This window comes from Myodes glareolus, chromosome 5, assembly GCF_982192425.1.
Source record: "Myodes glareolus chromosome 5, mMyoGla1.1, whole genome shotgun sequence".
NCBI classification, from domain to species: domain Eukaryota; kingdom Metazoa; phylum Chordata; class Mammalia; order Rodentia; family Cricetidae; genus Myodes; species Myodes glareolus.
In genome coordinates, this window is record NC_142030.1 from 99,308,834 (window position 1) to 99,325,052 (window position 16,219).

General features: G+C 42.1%; 1 long non-coding RNA gene across 1 annotated transcript; it reads right to left on the reverse strand.

The window, feature by feature from the left end:
- Positions 1–12,913: 12,913 nt before the first annotated feature.
- Positions 12,914–15,913, reverse strand: LOC146895007 (uncharacterized). The gene is made up of 2 exons (XR_015001171.2): positions 15,493–15,913; positions 12,914–15,321 (listed from the first exon to the last, which is right to left on the reverse strand). It is a non-coding gene; the product is annotated as an uncharacterized LOC146895007 (long non-coding RNA).
- Between the last annotated feature and the right edge of the window lie 306 nt (positions 15,914–16,219).

Consider the following 16,219-nt stretch of genomic DNA (forward strand, 5'->3'; position numbering starts at 1 on the left):
TTATTACTATCACTCTATAGAAGAACTTGAAGTCAGGGATGGTGATGCCTACAGAAGTTTCTTTATTGTACAGGATTGTTTTAGCTATCCTGAGTCTTTTGTATTTCTATATGAAGTTGAGTATTGTTCTTTTGAGGCCTGGAAAAAATTGTTTGGGATTTTTATGGGGATTGCATTGAATTTGTAGATTGCTTTTGGTAATATTGCCATTTTTACTATATTGATCCTACCTATCCAAAGCAATAATGGAAAGGGAGATCTTTCCATTTTCTGATGTCTTCTTTAATTTCTTTCTTCAAAGACTTAAAGTTCTTTTTATTCAGGTCTTTTACTTGTTTGATTAGAGTTAGTTATCTCAAGATATTTTATGTTTTTTATGACTATTGTAAAAGGGTGATGTTTCTCTGATTTTTTTTCTTGGCCCATATATCATTTGTATATAGAAGGGCTACTGAATTTTTGATTTAATGTTTTATCCTGCCACATTACTGAAGGTGTTTATCAGCTGTAGGAGTTCCTTGATAGAATTTTTGGGGTCACTTATGCATACTATTATATCATAAGCAAATAACAAAAGTTTGACATTTTCTTTTCCAATTTCTACCTCCTTGATCTCCTTTTGTTGTCATATTGTTTTAGCTAGAACTTTGAGTACTACAACAAATAGATTTGGAGGGAGTGAACAGCCTTGTCTTGCTCATGATTTTAGTGGAATTTCTTTGAGTTTCTCTCCATTTAATTTGTTGCTATCTGTTGGCTTGCTGTATATTGGTTTTTTTTAAAATTATGTTTAGGTATGTTTCTTGTATACTTAACCTCTCCAAGACCTAGTGCTGGGATTAAAGGCGTGCACCACCACCGCCTGGCTTGGTTTGCCAGTATTTTATTGAGTTTTTTTTAATTTTATTTTGCATCAGTGTTCCTGAGGGAGATTGATCTGTAATTCTCTTTTTTTGTTGTTGCATCTTTATGTGGTTTGTTTATCAGGGTAGCTGTAGTCTCATAAAAAGAGTTGGATAATTTTCCTTCTGTTTATACTGTGTAGAACAATTTGAGGAGTATTGGCCTATTTACCTTGTTGATTTTTTTTGAAGAACCAACTCTTTATTGATTCTTTGTATTCTTCTCTTTGTTTTTATTTTCTTGATTTCAGCTCTCAATTTGTTTATTTGCTGGTGTCTACTCCTCATGGGTGAATTAGCTTCTTTTTATTCTAGAGCTTTCAGGTATTCTGTTAATTCGCTAGTGTGAGATTTCTCCAAATTCTTTATCTAGGCACTTAGTGATATGAATTTTCCTTTTAGCACTGCTTTCATAGTGTCCCATAAGTTTGGGTATGCTGTCCCTGCATTTTCATTGAGTTCTAGGAAGTCTTTAATTTCTTTTTTATTTCTTCCTTGACCCAGTGGCAATTCAACTGAGTGTTATTCAGTTTCCATGAGTTTGTAGGCTTCCTGTAATTTATGTTGTTGTTGAATTCCAACTTTAAGTCATGGTAATCTGATAAGATACAGGTATTTATTCCATTTTTTTGTATCAATTGAGATTTGCTTTGTGACCAAGTATGTGGTTAATTTTAGAGAAGATCTATTAGGTGCTGAGAAAATGGTATATTTATTTGTGTTTGGGTGGAATGCTCTATAGATGTCTGTTAAGCCCATTTGAATCATGACAACTGCTTTTTCTCTGTTCAGTTTCCCTCTGGCAGACCTGTCTGTTGGTGAGAGTGAGGTGTTGAAGGCCCCCACTATTAGTGTCTAGGTTTTTGGAGCTTGTCCTGGAACTCACTCTGTAGACCAGACTGGCCTCAAACTCACAGAGACCCACCTGTCTCTGACTCCCAAGTGTCAAGTGCTGGGATTAAAAGCATGCACCATGACCGCCCAGCTAGTAATTTTTTTTTCAAATATGGGTGCCCTTGTATTTGGAGCATAAATGTGCAGAACTGAGACTTTGCCTTGATGGATATTTCCTGTGACTAATATGAAATGTCCTTCTTCATCTCTTTCGATCAATTTTAGTTTGAAGTCTATTTTGTTAGATATTAGGATAGCTACATCAGTTTGTTTCTTAGGTCCATTTGATTGGAAAATCTTTCCTAACACTTTACTCTGAGGTAATGTCTTTGAAGTTGAGGTATGTTTCTTGATACAGCAGAAGGATGAATCCTGTTTTTGTTTCCATTCTGTTATCATGTGCCCTTTTTTTTTAGGTAATCCACTGATTACCTAAATCCACTTATTAAGCTTAATCTACTTATATAAAGAGATATTAAAGACCATGATTGTTCATTCCTGTTATTTTTTTAATTTGTTGTTGTTGTTGATAGTGTATGTGTTTCCCTTCTTTGGGTTTTGTTGATGTGGGATGATCTGTTGCCTGTGTTTTCATGAGTGCAGCTAACTTCCTTGAGTCAGAGTCTTTCTTCTAGTACTTTCTGTAACACTGGATTTGTGGATATATATATATATATATATATATATATATATATATATATATATATATATGTGTGTGTGTGTGTTATATGCATAACATTTATATGCATGCATAAGTGTTATAAAGAAATCTCTTATACAGAATTTTCTAATAAAACCTTAAAAACAAAGTCTGCAAATGTGTGATAGATATATACAACATAAAACATTATACATATATATATATATAAATAACATTATACACATATGTATACTGTCAATATACATGTTAGTATACATACATATGCACATATGCTGCATGAATAAATACATGAGGCAAATGGTGCAGATGTCACTGTAAGGTGAATGTGGCTGTGAGACTGGGCTAGTGTTTCCTCTGACGCTCTGTCCTGACATCGAGGGCACAGCATCAGATGTCTATGTGAGATCAGCCGCCTCTCTGACTCTGCCTTCTTTTCTGATCCAGGTGAACTGTAGTTTTATTTTCCAACTTTGAAACTCTATATTGTACCAGAGGTCACAGCTAACGTGGAACTTCTTACTTTTCTTTATTAAAACAGCAAGAAATTCTGGGTAGGACAGGGACTCTTTTTGTCAAAGCACATGATTTGGCTAAGGTATTTTACATCCAGTGTAAGAAAATGTCCAGTCAGTGAGACTCACATGACTGATAAGCAATCCTTTGACTTCCAAGCTGCTTTTTAATTTTTAAAATATATTTTTATTAGTTATTTTGTTTCTTAGATTGGTCCATTTGTGGAAATGTGAGATATGAGCAGCAGCATATGTAATTGTGTAATGTGTCTCATAAATTCTTATTTATTTTATTTTTATTTTTAAATTTATTTTTTTCTTATTTTACATGCCAAATTCATTTCCCACTCCCTCCCCTTCTCCTACTCCCTCCACATTCCTCCTCCTTCCACATCCATTCCACTCCCCATCCACTCCTCAGTGAGGGTAAGGCTTCCCAGGGGCAGATTGTGCAGTCACTGGCAGTGAGACCAGGATTTATCCCTGCTGCTTCTTCTGATCTTTTGGAACTCATTCTTTCTAGAGGGACACCTTGTTCAGCCTAGATATAGTGGGGAGGACCTTGGTCCTGCTTCAGAGCAGTGTGCTAGCCTTTGTTGACTCCTCATACATTGTTTTTAATTAATTAAAAAATTATATACTTTATAATATTAAAATCTTACACACACACACACACACACACACACACACACACACAGAGAGAGAGAGAGAGAGAGAGAGAGAGAGAGAGAGAGAGAGAGAGAGAGAGGAATTAGCCTGATCCAAAGTGTATGAAGTTCAATGAACTTCTGTACAATTACAATAGGCATTTGGAACAGAAGCTGTGGAGCTTCACACTAAAATTTTCACTTTTGGTATTAAACATATTTTATTCACATATCTATTACCACTACTCCAAGTTCATGACAAATTAGAACTAGAGAGACAATTGTCTGATAGCTGAATGCAGTCCTTCTTTGTCACCTAATATTTATCATTTTTGTCCTTTTCCTTCCTGTTATGTCATATCCACAGGTTTAACTGTTTACACATATTCCTCATTATCGGCTAGATTCTGCATATAAGATTGAGGTTGTAATTTTTTTCCTGAGGCTTGGTGACCTCCCCTAATGTTATACATGCTAAATCCGCCATTTTTCCTGCAGAATTTTAAACTGTATTTTCTTTAGAGCTGAGTATTGTTCCTATATATCTACATATCTACCATAATTTCATTATCCATTCATCTGTTGATAAACAACTGGGCTGATTCTAATTCTTTGCTATAATTAATAAAGCAGCAATGAATATGGGGGTACAAGTCTCTTTATGGTAGGGTATAGAGTTCTCTGAGTATGAGTGTTTCACACACACATGCACACACACAAACACACACACACACACACACACTTTTTGATCATATTCACCTCCCAGTCCTCCTAGCTCCTCTCAGATTCACTCCACCCTTCTATGTCCTCCCAATTTTATGTCCTCTTTCTTATGCTCCTTTTTATAACCCACTAACTCCAATTTGAGCTGTCCACATGCTCATGGGGTGGAGTCATCCAGCGTAGCATGCTCAACCTGTCAGGATTCACATCCTTAAAGGAAAGGGACTATGCTCTCCCGGAAGCCACTAACTGTCCATAGCGCCTCAGCTAAGAATGGGGCACTTAAGTCTTTCCTCGTCCACACTAGAATGGTGGCTGGTTTGATCTTGTTCTGGTCTTGTGCAATCAACCATAGTTGTGGTGATTCCCCTGCTGGCTTTACAGCAAGCGGGGAGAAGCAATCCGTGATGAGAGAAGAACAAAACTTGACTCAGCCTGATTCTATTGCAACTGGATTGGGCTAGTACTTCTAGAGTCTGGCCCAGATCATTTTACTTTAACTATACTTAAACACAACACAAGTTTTGAAAAACGTATTCATATAACAATTAACTCAGTCCCAAGTGCACAATTACATTGAGGTCTTTACAAAGTACATCTGGCTTCTTTCACAAGAATGGGTACTGTTGACTCAGAGATAGTGCCCAAGATTTTGGGTCTATGGAGCTTGACTGAGGTAAACATAATGCCTGTGGGTGTTGGGATTGGCCTGGGCCTAAGATAACAGAAGTCACTTAGGCTGCTGTAAAGCCCAAGCGACATCACTCATGAGAGTGGTTTTATGCTGTAAAAACAATGCTCAAGATTTAGGGAAAAGGTTCTTGGATAAGTAAAAACACAAATTCTGGGACATAAGGCAGAGCCTGTTTCATCAGATGGCAAAGGATCACCAGGTTGTAAAACTTCATCATTCTCAGTTCCAGGAAGGGCAGCTGCGTACCTCCTTCTATGGAAGAGGTGAGTTGTGTGTTTCCCTTTCCTGGCTTCTCCAGTGCTCAGCTGTGTGCACGAAGCTTTTTGCTCTCTACACATGGCTACCATGAGTTCACAAGTGTAGAAGTTCTGTCATGCCCAGGAGACACTGTTTTTCCCAGGTCCTCCCCAACCTCTGGCTTTTACAGTCTTTCTCCCCTTCTTCCTTGATGGTCTCTGAGCGTTGGAGGGAGGGGACATGAAAGAGATATCCCATTTATGACTACAAGCTGCCTGTTTTCATTTGGCCTTACATGTGTGACTTGTGTGAGCAGTGTGGTAATGTAGAGAGAGCTACCTACAAGAGGTGTGGCCACCTCCCTTCCAATATGGTTGTGTTTGTTAAGATAGATGTGTCATCAGAACCAAACAGAAAGACTCACTCCAGGAGCAAGTGTGAGTTGCAACCTGGCGGTTTGTTTCTGATAATAAGAACAAATCCAGGTTTCAAAAAGTCTGCCTTAGTTACCTTCCTGCTGCCGTGATAGAACAACCTGACAGAGGTAATGCAAGAGAAGGTCCTCCCCAACAGCCCCACCCTACAGTCCATTGTAATGGGAAGTCACAGTGACAGGAGCTTGAGACTCCTGGTCACACTGCATCTCTCATCCAAAAGCAGAAGGCAGCAAATCCTTGGTGCACAGCACACTTTCTCCTTTTCTTTCAGTTCAGAAGCCAGCCCGTGAAATGGTCCTACCCACATTTAAGATTGGTCTTCCCACATCAGTTAATAAAATCAAGATAAGTCCCTGTGGACAAACCCATTTCCCAAGTGATTCTGGATCTTGTCAAGTTGGCAATTAACACAAACTGTAAATGTTACAGTTTTGAGGGGAAAGGGATCCTGGCAGTTGGGAGCCAAGGAACATCACAAAGATGCACTACACAACAAATCTCACACAAGAGATTTATTGGGAGGGAAAACACCAGGAGTGTGGCTGTTTCTGCGTGGGACAGAAGCAGGAAAGATTCTGAGCAGGAGGCAGGCTTTATATAGGATTTCTTTGGTAGGAATGGGGTAGGGGTGGGAGGGGGAACTTTCCAGAGTGGCCTGGGATTGGTAGAATTTTGTGGCCCGATCTTGGGACAAGCTCAGGCATTGGTGAGATTTTGAGTTTAGGGACTGCTGGGGTTCAATGTTCTGATCTTAGGACAAGCTCAGAGATTGGTGGGATTCTGTAGCCTGATCTTGGACTTTTTTTTTTCTGTAGGATTGAGTTTTGCCACCTGCATCTCAAGGGGTTGGATCCAGGGCATTAGAATAGTCTGGGGGTAGGGCCTGGCTACTCCCACCTTGAGGGACTTATGCTAACCATAACAATATCCTAGTAGATAGATTTTGACTCCTCAATTCTTTTGTGTGAGTGTGGTATCCTTAAACTCAAATGTGTAAAGGCCAGAGAAGGGTATGGTGAAAGTTCTGTTCTATCATGCTCCTCCATGTTCACCCGAGACAAAGTATTTGAATGGATCCAGAACTAGGCTGGCAGCCATTAGGCCACAGTCTTCCTCTTGAATCTGCCCCTACAGTGAAGGAGTCATTCGTGTACATGTAGTGCCCAGATTTTTGCATGGATCTGAACTCAGGCCCTTTGGGTATGGACCAAGTGCTCTTTCCTACTTACTCATTTCTTCAGTTCCCTTTTGAAATTTTTGAGCAGAATCCTTATCCTGTTAGCTAGATGTGATTTGTTTGAAGCGATTATTAGACCAAGGTATTAAAGACTTGAGTCGGAAAATGTTCAGCACCTTCTGTCCATATCGTATACCATCAATCACCAAAACAGAAGATGTGGGAAAATTTGGACCACCTTCCAAGAAACCTCTTGAAAGTTTGGGGGAGGGGGATATGCATTCATACATATGTATGTATGTGTCTAGTACATGTGAATATGGAGGTCAGGAGTTGACACTGAATATCCTCAGTCATTCACTACCCTAGTAGTTAATTTTTGAAACAGGCTCTACTGAGATAGGGTTACACACTGGGCTAAGAGCCTGGCCCGTGAGCTCCAAGAACTTGCTAGCCTCCTTCTCCCTAGCTCGGGACTGCAGATGTGTGCCACTCCCCCTACACTTTCACATGGGCCATAGAGATCTCCCTCCGAGCCTCACGCTGTGCAGTGGGCACTTTACCCACCAAGCTCTCTCCTGAGTCCCCAGTGTATGACTTCATGTGGCCTTTGCTCTGACTTTATAGGCATTTCATATGTGTTGTTGAGTGACAAGCAGTGATTTTTTTTCTCAAGAAGGCTAAAAACAGCAAGGAGAATGCAACTTCAAATGCCTTGAAAGTTCATTATTTTAGTAGTGTGTGTGTGTGTGTGTGTGTGTGTGTGTGTGAGTGCGTGCACATGTGCATGTGTTCTTATGTAAGTGGAGGTCAGAAAGCAATTCACAGGAGTCTGTTCTCTCCTTAGACTGTGTGGAGCCATGAACTTAAATTGTCATGCTTGATGGCATGTTGCCCACTTCAAGTTCCTTAAAGTGGTGTTATGTGAATCTCATGAATAGATTCACGCTTTCTCTAGACTTTGCCTTAGGTTAGATCACAAAGTTATTTTTCAAGGCATGAGCTGTTGCATGTGAACACCCCAAATAGTTTCAGGAACTACGCAGTGATAATGATTTAGGTAGAGTGTTGAGAACTTGAAGTTCACAGCGGCTTCCTTTGTCCCTTTCTTCAAGCTTACTTAGAGCATTTTCTATCTGGGAAAGGGTACTAAAGTTTCTTTCTCTTATAAATCAATTCTTTTCAAAATGGAAGCTTGCAGATTTGTGCATTTTTTTTCTCAAGGTTTAACTTTGCTTCCAAAGAATTATGATTTACTCTGATGAAGGAAACCTTAAACACAAAACTAATTGCAGACCGGATCTTGCAGTATTCAGTGAAGCCCAAAGTTTTAAATCACTTTCATGAATTATAGTAGCCCGAAGGAAGGGCAGTGACGGGAGGGCAATGACGGTACTTTGGTGGCTTCTTAGAAGACGAATGTTTTATCCTTTACAATTTGCTTTCTTTGGAAGTGGAGCTGATCATTTATGTGGATGAAGCAACCAATCATAGCACATGATTGGAAGGGCAAAGAGAAGTCTCTGCTGAACCTCAATCAGGAAACAGCCTCCTGATTGGTCTGTTGACGTGTCTAAACTTCCAAGTCTGCCGATGGCTCTGGCTAAAGATAAGAGCTTGCTACAAAAGTGCAAATACTCTGCAGCAAAGGTACACACACACACACGCACACACACACACACCACACAATTTAAAATTTGCCATTTACAGAAGCATGGCCCTGAGGAAACAGAGTTTGTTGGTCAGTCAGTCTCACCAAATCACTTAGCTCATGTTCAGTAAATGATCCTGTCTCAAAAAAAAAAATGGGGAAAGAGGTCGAGAGAGTTGGCTTAGCAGCTGGTAGCAGTTGGTAGTGCTTGCTGCTCTCATAGAGGACCCAAGTTCAATTCCCAACACTGCTGCCTAAAACTCCAGTTTCTGGGAATCTGACACACTTTTCTTGCCTTGAGAGTATCTACATGCATGTGACTTATAGATAAACACACACACACACATATAGTGGTGGGAGCGGCGGACTGTGATCCATCTCCCAGCTAGCTTTACCCAAAATAATTACACGGAAACTGTATTCATTTTAAACACTGCTTGGTCCGTTAGTTTCAGCCTCTTATTGGCTAGCTCTCATCTTGATTAACCCATTTCTAATAATCTGTGTAGCACCACGAGGTGGTGGCTTACCGGGAAGGATCTTAACCTGTGTCCATCTTGGAGAGGAGAGCTATAGCGTCTGCCTCACTTCCCTTCTTCACAGCATTCTGTTCTGTCTTTTCCACCCATCTAAGGGCTGGCCTATCAAAAAGGCCAAGGCAGTCTCTTTATTAACCAATGAAAGTAACACATAGAAGATGACCCTCCTCCATCACACACACACACACACTAAAAAAATCTAAGGTGGGCGTAGTGAAGGAAAATACCAAGACACCCAGTGACTTTTGGTTATGCATACATGTACGTGCAACCCCCCTCCACATGTGTGAACAGATATCACAAATACATGAAATATTGGCTCACAGTGTGAACAATATAGTGAAAATGTAATTTCATATTTATTGACTGGAGAGTAACAAGTATGACTGAAAATAAAATGTGATGTTTTGCTGTGCATGGTTTGACAGTGGGCTCTTTGGCAGTGTTTGGAGTTTGCAGAGCCCTGGTTTTTTGCTTGCTTATTCCCACTGGGTTTAGAACTGAAGTTATCCCGGCAGCAATAGCCTTGAAGTATATTCTGTATTCCATCAAGAAACACAACATGTCCTTTTGGAACTTAATTGAGCAGCACAAAGCTAATTAGCTGTCCAAAGATGTGCCATTTAATTCACAATCCCACATTAATTTGTTCAACACAATGAGCTTATCTTCCATATAAATGCCTCTGCCCCACGGCTCCTAGAGCAGCTGTAATATACAAGAATGACTGATAACACCTTCGTTTAAATGTGGTGGCTGCTTTTCATTCTGTCTTTTTGCTTTGGCCCAAAGAAGGATGAATCACATGGCAATTGCAATTGAAGGTTTTTGTTGTTTTGGTTTATTTTTTAAAGGTGTGTGTTAAGGAAAATTTTAAGAATTTAGATTGCCATGAGACCACAACCCAAAGTTGTGAATTAAGACGCTGTTAGGGAGAGTTGAGGTGTCCCATTCCTATGCTACTTTCAGGGGACTGGCAACTGGTACATTCTGAGTCTTCTTCAGTGGCACTTAACAGAATGTGACAGAGACGTGTTTTATATAATAAAATATATAAAATACATATAATTTATTTTTCTTCAGCAATACAGAGCTATAATCGTCTTAAATAAGAGGATAGTTTATTTCTTTTATCCCTACTCAAGTCAACAGTTCTTAAGCTGTGAATCTTGACCCCTTCGGCAAACCTTTAATGATCTCCAAAAATATTTACATTATGATTCATAACAGTAGCAAAAATTATAGTTATGAGGTAGCAATGAAAATTTCATGGTTGGGGGGGTCACCACAACATGAGGACCTCTATTAAAGGCTTTCAAAACTAGCACAGTTGTGAACCACTGACCTAAATAGTTGGCCAACTAAGAAACATTTCCAGAGCAGTGGAAAGAGCAGAGAGAAGAGACAGAATATGAGAGAAGAAGAATGGGAGAGAGCTGAGGAGGTGTCTCGGTGGGTAGGAGAGCTTGCTGTGCAAGCATGAGGATCTGAGTTTGAATCCCCAGTCCCCACATAAAATGCCAGGCATGGCCTGGGAGGCTACTGGGAAGAAGAAGGGGTTCTGAGAGAGAGGGAAATGAGTAGCAGAGGGTAATCGGAAGGGTTGAGCATGATCACAGCATCATCCCTGCAGGCATGATCACTCTGTATGTGAATGAAAACAAAAAACAAGACATTCAGAACAGAACGAAAGGTCAGCTGGAGTGATGCACGCCTTTCATCCCAACACTCTGGAGGCAGAGGCAGGCAGATATCCTTGAGTTCAATGCTAGCCTGGTCTACAGCGCTAGTTCCACATCAGCCAAGGATATGTAGTCAGACTGTGTCTCAAAAATAATGATTAAATAAATACAACTTAAAAAAGAATGAAATTGATGTTTGAAGCCAAATGGCTAGAACTCAAAATAACTAAGTCATGAGAAATAAGCCATATACCACATATACAAATACCACATTCTGTCTGGAGTATAGGGAAGCCGAAAAGATTAAAAAGTGATGGTGTAGTGGCCCCCAGTGGAGAGGAAGTGGGAGGAGAAGAAAGATGAAGGTTGACTAAGGAAACCAAGAACAGACAAAAAGCAGGAAGAGCTTCTGCAGTTGGAACCTAGCATAGAAAGGTGATTAGACGATATCTTATAATAGCCCATTAGGTACCTAATTAAGAAGTAGAAGGGAGCAGCTCAAAGTTCCAAGTATAAAATATCAGGAAGATAGAAATGTTGGTTACCTTAGGTGATGGATATGTATGTATACACACACTGAAATACTGCAAGGTACTCTGTAACTATGTCTGGCTGTTAAATCTTAATTCAACATAAAATGAAAAACGTAGAAAAATAGTTGCCAAGGATTCAGTTTCAATCCGAATGCTGACTGCTATGATATGAATTCCATACTAATTTTTCAATCCGGTAGTCCTATGGTTGCTGTATGAAGTATGTTAGGAGAATGAAAACTAGATGAATATTGACAAAGTGTTTCCAAACTCTTCATATCCAGCACGGTGATCAGTTTGTAAATGCAGTGAGTTTGAATATATTCACCCCAAGTCTCAGTTTAAGGCTTCCTTTGTTTCTAAATATTTGCTACAGCCACCTCCATAATATTTTAACGACTTACCTTGAACCTTAGAGTTCAACCTTCAGAGTGTGTGTATGTACCAGATTTTAGGAAATCAAATTAAATTGATAGCATTGTTTTAACAGCCTTGTCCACTTTATAGCAATACAATTTTGGCAAAAATTTCATGTTTGCATAGCCATTAATAAACTTACCATCTCACATCTAACCTAATGCACCAAAGAACAGGACCTCCATAATCCAGTGAGGCCCTGCTTGACAAAAGGAACACACACCTACCTATGGCACTGCCTGCGTATCAACTCATGCCCAGAAGACCTTACTGAAGCTAATTACAGTGGGTATTTCCAAGCCTTTATTTCTTAAGTTGTGATTTGAACTGCATTGCAGGGTCTTTAGTCCTCAGTTTAATACATCATCAGGCACTTAAGGAATTGAGAGATACTTTAAGGGTCCTACTCCATGGCTACTGGTGTTGAAGGTTAATGAGCCTGTGCCAGTGTGGGTACCTCAAAGATCAGCACTGTTGGAGTAAATAGGCTTGTTTACATCACTTTAGGCATCAGAATTTTAGGACTATAGAAAAATAGGTGATTCTCAAAGGTTCTGCTTAAAAATCCTTTAGATGTTGTGACTAGAGATGTGGATTCAAGAGCATCTCTGCTCCTGCACAGGATCTGAGTTTGGTTGCCAGAGCCCAGATCAGTCGGCTCACAGTTACTTGTAACTCCAGTTTCAGGGTCTCTTCTTGCTCTCTTCTGGCCTCTTTAGGATCTGCACTAATATGCACATACCCACACACATCTACACAATTAAAAATAGAATCTTAAAACACTAAAATAAATCACTTAGCGGAGGCTGGGAGATGGGTGAGGGTAAAACATTTACCTTTGTGAGAAAGAAGACCTAAGTCAATTCTCAGAATCCATGTTAAAAAGAAAAGTTGGGCATGGTGGTTCATCTTTTGAGATTTCAATGAGGGTAAGGGGGAGGTTGACACAGGTAAGTCCCTGGAAGCTCCAAGGCCAGCTGGCCTAGGCTTTCTGATGACAGTCTAGGCCAAGAGAGAACTTGTCTCAAATGGTGAAAGTTCCCTGAATTAAAAAACACCCATGGTTGCCCTTTTCCCTCTAGAAGCATGTGTACCTCCCTGCCCACCCACATATACCACAACGCGTGTACCCTTACAAACATGCATATCCACATGTACCTGAGCACACACATGCATGCGAGAAATAAATGTGTCTTCACTCCAGAACTATTTCATCTATGATTTTATTTTCTTTAAGACACTGTCTCCTGTTTTCCAGGCTGGCTTCAAACTTCTCATGTAGCAAAGGATGACCTTTAACTTCTGATTCTCCTGCCCCATCCACCTGAGTGCTAGGATTGACAGGCATGTACGACTATACCCAGTTTAAGCAATGCTGAGGATTGAACCCAGAGCCTCCTGCATGCTAGCTAAGTACCCCACCAAATTAATCTGCACCCCTAGATCCTGAACCCTTCTTTCTGCCGACTCATTCTATAGAGCTCTTGTGTGCACCAGGAAGCAAGCCCTGGAGGATGCTTCCCTAGGAGCTAAATGCTCTAGTCTTGAAGCCTCATGACTGTTCTGGGTGTAGGCCATTGTCTGCACGACATTTGGCTTCCACCTAAGAGATTCAGAGCGCCAGCCTGCTCTGGCCTGAGAAGCAGAGCCAGGCTTATGAGGTTAGCAACAATGACACCGATTTAACTGCATACCAGGCTGATTTGCCACTGACTGCAAGACTAGCTACAGCTCAGTCTCCTTGTCTTTGAAAAGCAGTTAACAGTGTCCCAACTGTCACAGCTTCGCAGGCTCAGCTTGGGGAGTCATAGAACTCTAACACTAGAAGGCAAGCAAGCTGGGGAGGTTAGAACAAGCTTATACTAAAACCAGCTAAGGCCAAGAGAAGGGAGCTAGTATTCAAAGAGAGGATGGCCAAATGGGCCTGGCTGTACCTCAGCCCATTAATCAGAGATTCGTGTTCAGATCAAATGATCAGCAGAGCAGATAGAAGTTTCTGGTTCCCCTTCCCCTTTGAGTTTCCTTTGTAAAACACACACACACACACACACTTTGGGGTAGGGAACAGTGATAGATCCTGAAGTCACCAAGGGCATACTTCTGCCACTTGGCCTTTGTCCGCACCTCTCCCACTTTCCTTTGGATGCAGTAATACTAGGACTCTCCGCCCTTCGTCTTGATCCTCACACCTGCCCACCTGGAAACAGTGGGAACATTTCTGAGGCAGGGAAAAGAAAGGCTTCTCTTTGCCGTGCTGTTCCCTTTGTCTCTAGTTAGTTTGTCCCACTAACAAGCATGGTCTCCTCTCTTGACTGTAAGTGACATGTAAAAATGATCCAGTAGCTAAAGTGGAAGAAGAGCAACATACCTATATTGCTTGTTCACCTGGGAGCTCCTCTCTAAAAGAGAGTCTGACAGACCTGTACTGAAGATGCCACCGGGTCTTACACTTGGCATGGATAAGCTACAGAAGTCATCTGACAAGGGCCAGGAAGAATATGGAACCACTGAGACCTGCGATCTCCTGTTTGCGCTCCAGGGCTACCTCTTAGAAGGTCAAGTACGAAAAGGTGGAGCTCAAGGAGTGACTGGGGGCATGGGAAACCGCTGTGTCCAGCTCTCCAGAGAGACAGACCCAAGGCAGCAGAGGTTGCATGGGGGCTGTGTCTGAGGAGTCACAGTTTCTAATCTCTGTCGGGCCATCTGCCTTCCCCAAAGGAGCTCTCTACCAAACCAGAGGGCAATGCCGAAGGCCTGGCGCCCGGAGAAGCAAGCGTCTATTAGCCAGTGGGCCCCAGGGTAAGGTAGGGTCACGATATCTCTGTGGGCAGCACTGGGCTGGACGGACTGGGACCAAAGCTGAGACTCCCTGCCCGTTCGTGGAACTGACAAAGCTGCAGGAGTTGGTGTCTCCTTGGGATTGAGAGCAGCCATGGACAGTGCGAGTTCCTAGAACCGAAACAGAGCCACGCTGCTGGGTCCACCCAGGGCCTTCAGATCCTCACCAACTTGGTATTGCTGACCAGCAGATTTGTGAGTAGAACTTTCAACACAGGTGGTTAGGGCATAGGGGTGGGCTGACCCCCAGCCCTGCCCTCTGCACGGTTCCTGATAATCATCTATTCTCATTGGTGGGCCTGTTCTGAATCACAGGTGATTTTCTGGGAAGTCCCATCTTTGCCTCTGGGTAAGAGCCGTTGCTTTCTTCTGCCTATAGGACAGGAAGGAAGGTCAGAAGCTGGGAAGGAAGCAAAGAACTCTAATGGAACAGATGCAGTCGAATGGACCGTGGTGCTTGCCATGTCCTTTCGGCAGCGCGTCTTTCCTTTCTCTCGGCTCTGGAGGAACGTTTCTGCTACTGGTTCCATTACACCGTAGTGGGCGTTTTTCATAAGCAGAGCCACGGGTGGTCTTCGGTTCCACATTCAGCAAGGGGGCCAGGCAGGAAGCAGGTAAGACTCAGGACGCCTTTTCAAACTTTTGCCATTCTCCTTGGCAAGCCTGAGGCGGAGGGATTCATCTCGATCCCTCTCATTCTAGATCCGAAGGCTCTTGCCAAAGTCCGCAGTCTTCCCGGAAGTTTGTGGGAGCATTGGGGAGGACTTGGTCTCATGTCTGCACACAACAGAAATGGACAGTCAGGGATGCCAGGCATCTCTCTGACCACCAGTTGCCTGGCTTTCTGGTGGGGGAGTGAGCTTAAAAGGGCTTTTCTGAAGGTTGGAGGATCAGAATGCAACGGACTCACCCCCCCCCCCCCAGACTTTACAGGGTATAGTGACGTACCTGAGGGCAAGTCTGCCCTGCTGGGTCTGAGAGCTGCTTGCACTTGGATATTAGGAAGAACTTTTGGTCAATTTTGGTTTTGGTTCAGCCGTGGTTCAGTCCTGTAGAGGAATCTGTGGGGAAAGAGTGCTGACCTCGTGAAGAACAGGCAGCCGTGGGAGCACAGCTGTAGAGGACACTAGGATTGTCCATATCTGGTCCCAGGATCTGAGCTAAGACCGTTGATGAAGAAGGAATTCCCGTATATTGGGAAGGGAGCAGTACGGAGAATTGGTTGTGGGGTATTTTAGGAGGGACGTCCTGCCTTCTGCGGTCAGCCTCTTGAGCTCTGGGGCGACGAGTCCTCCTGGGCTGGGAGCATAAAGGTAAGAGGGACCAGGGCTGGGGCTGGAGGGCTGTCTGTTAGTCTCAAGTTCCTAACGGAGTCACCAACGGTCACATGTAAATACGCGCGCGCTCTCAAAGCCAGGCCTGCCTGATGCTGAGGGTGTCTGGCAGTGTGTGGCGGATTCTGGTGATGGTAGCACGTGCATTTTTTTTTATCATTAACCTTCCCAAGACGTTTTTATATCTTTCCGCGAAGCAAAACTGTAGTCCCCAAACCTAGTTATTTTGTGTCCATTAAATAAGTGCTAGTTAAAATTTTTGGTTTTTAGACAGATTTCAAATAAGTAAACAGAGTTTGAGCGGCTTTTTATATTCCTCTTCCCTGAATGGTAATTGGTTC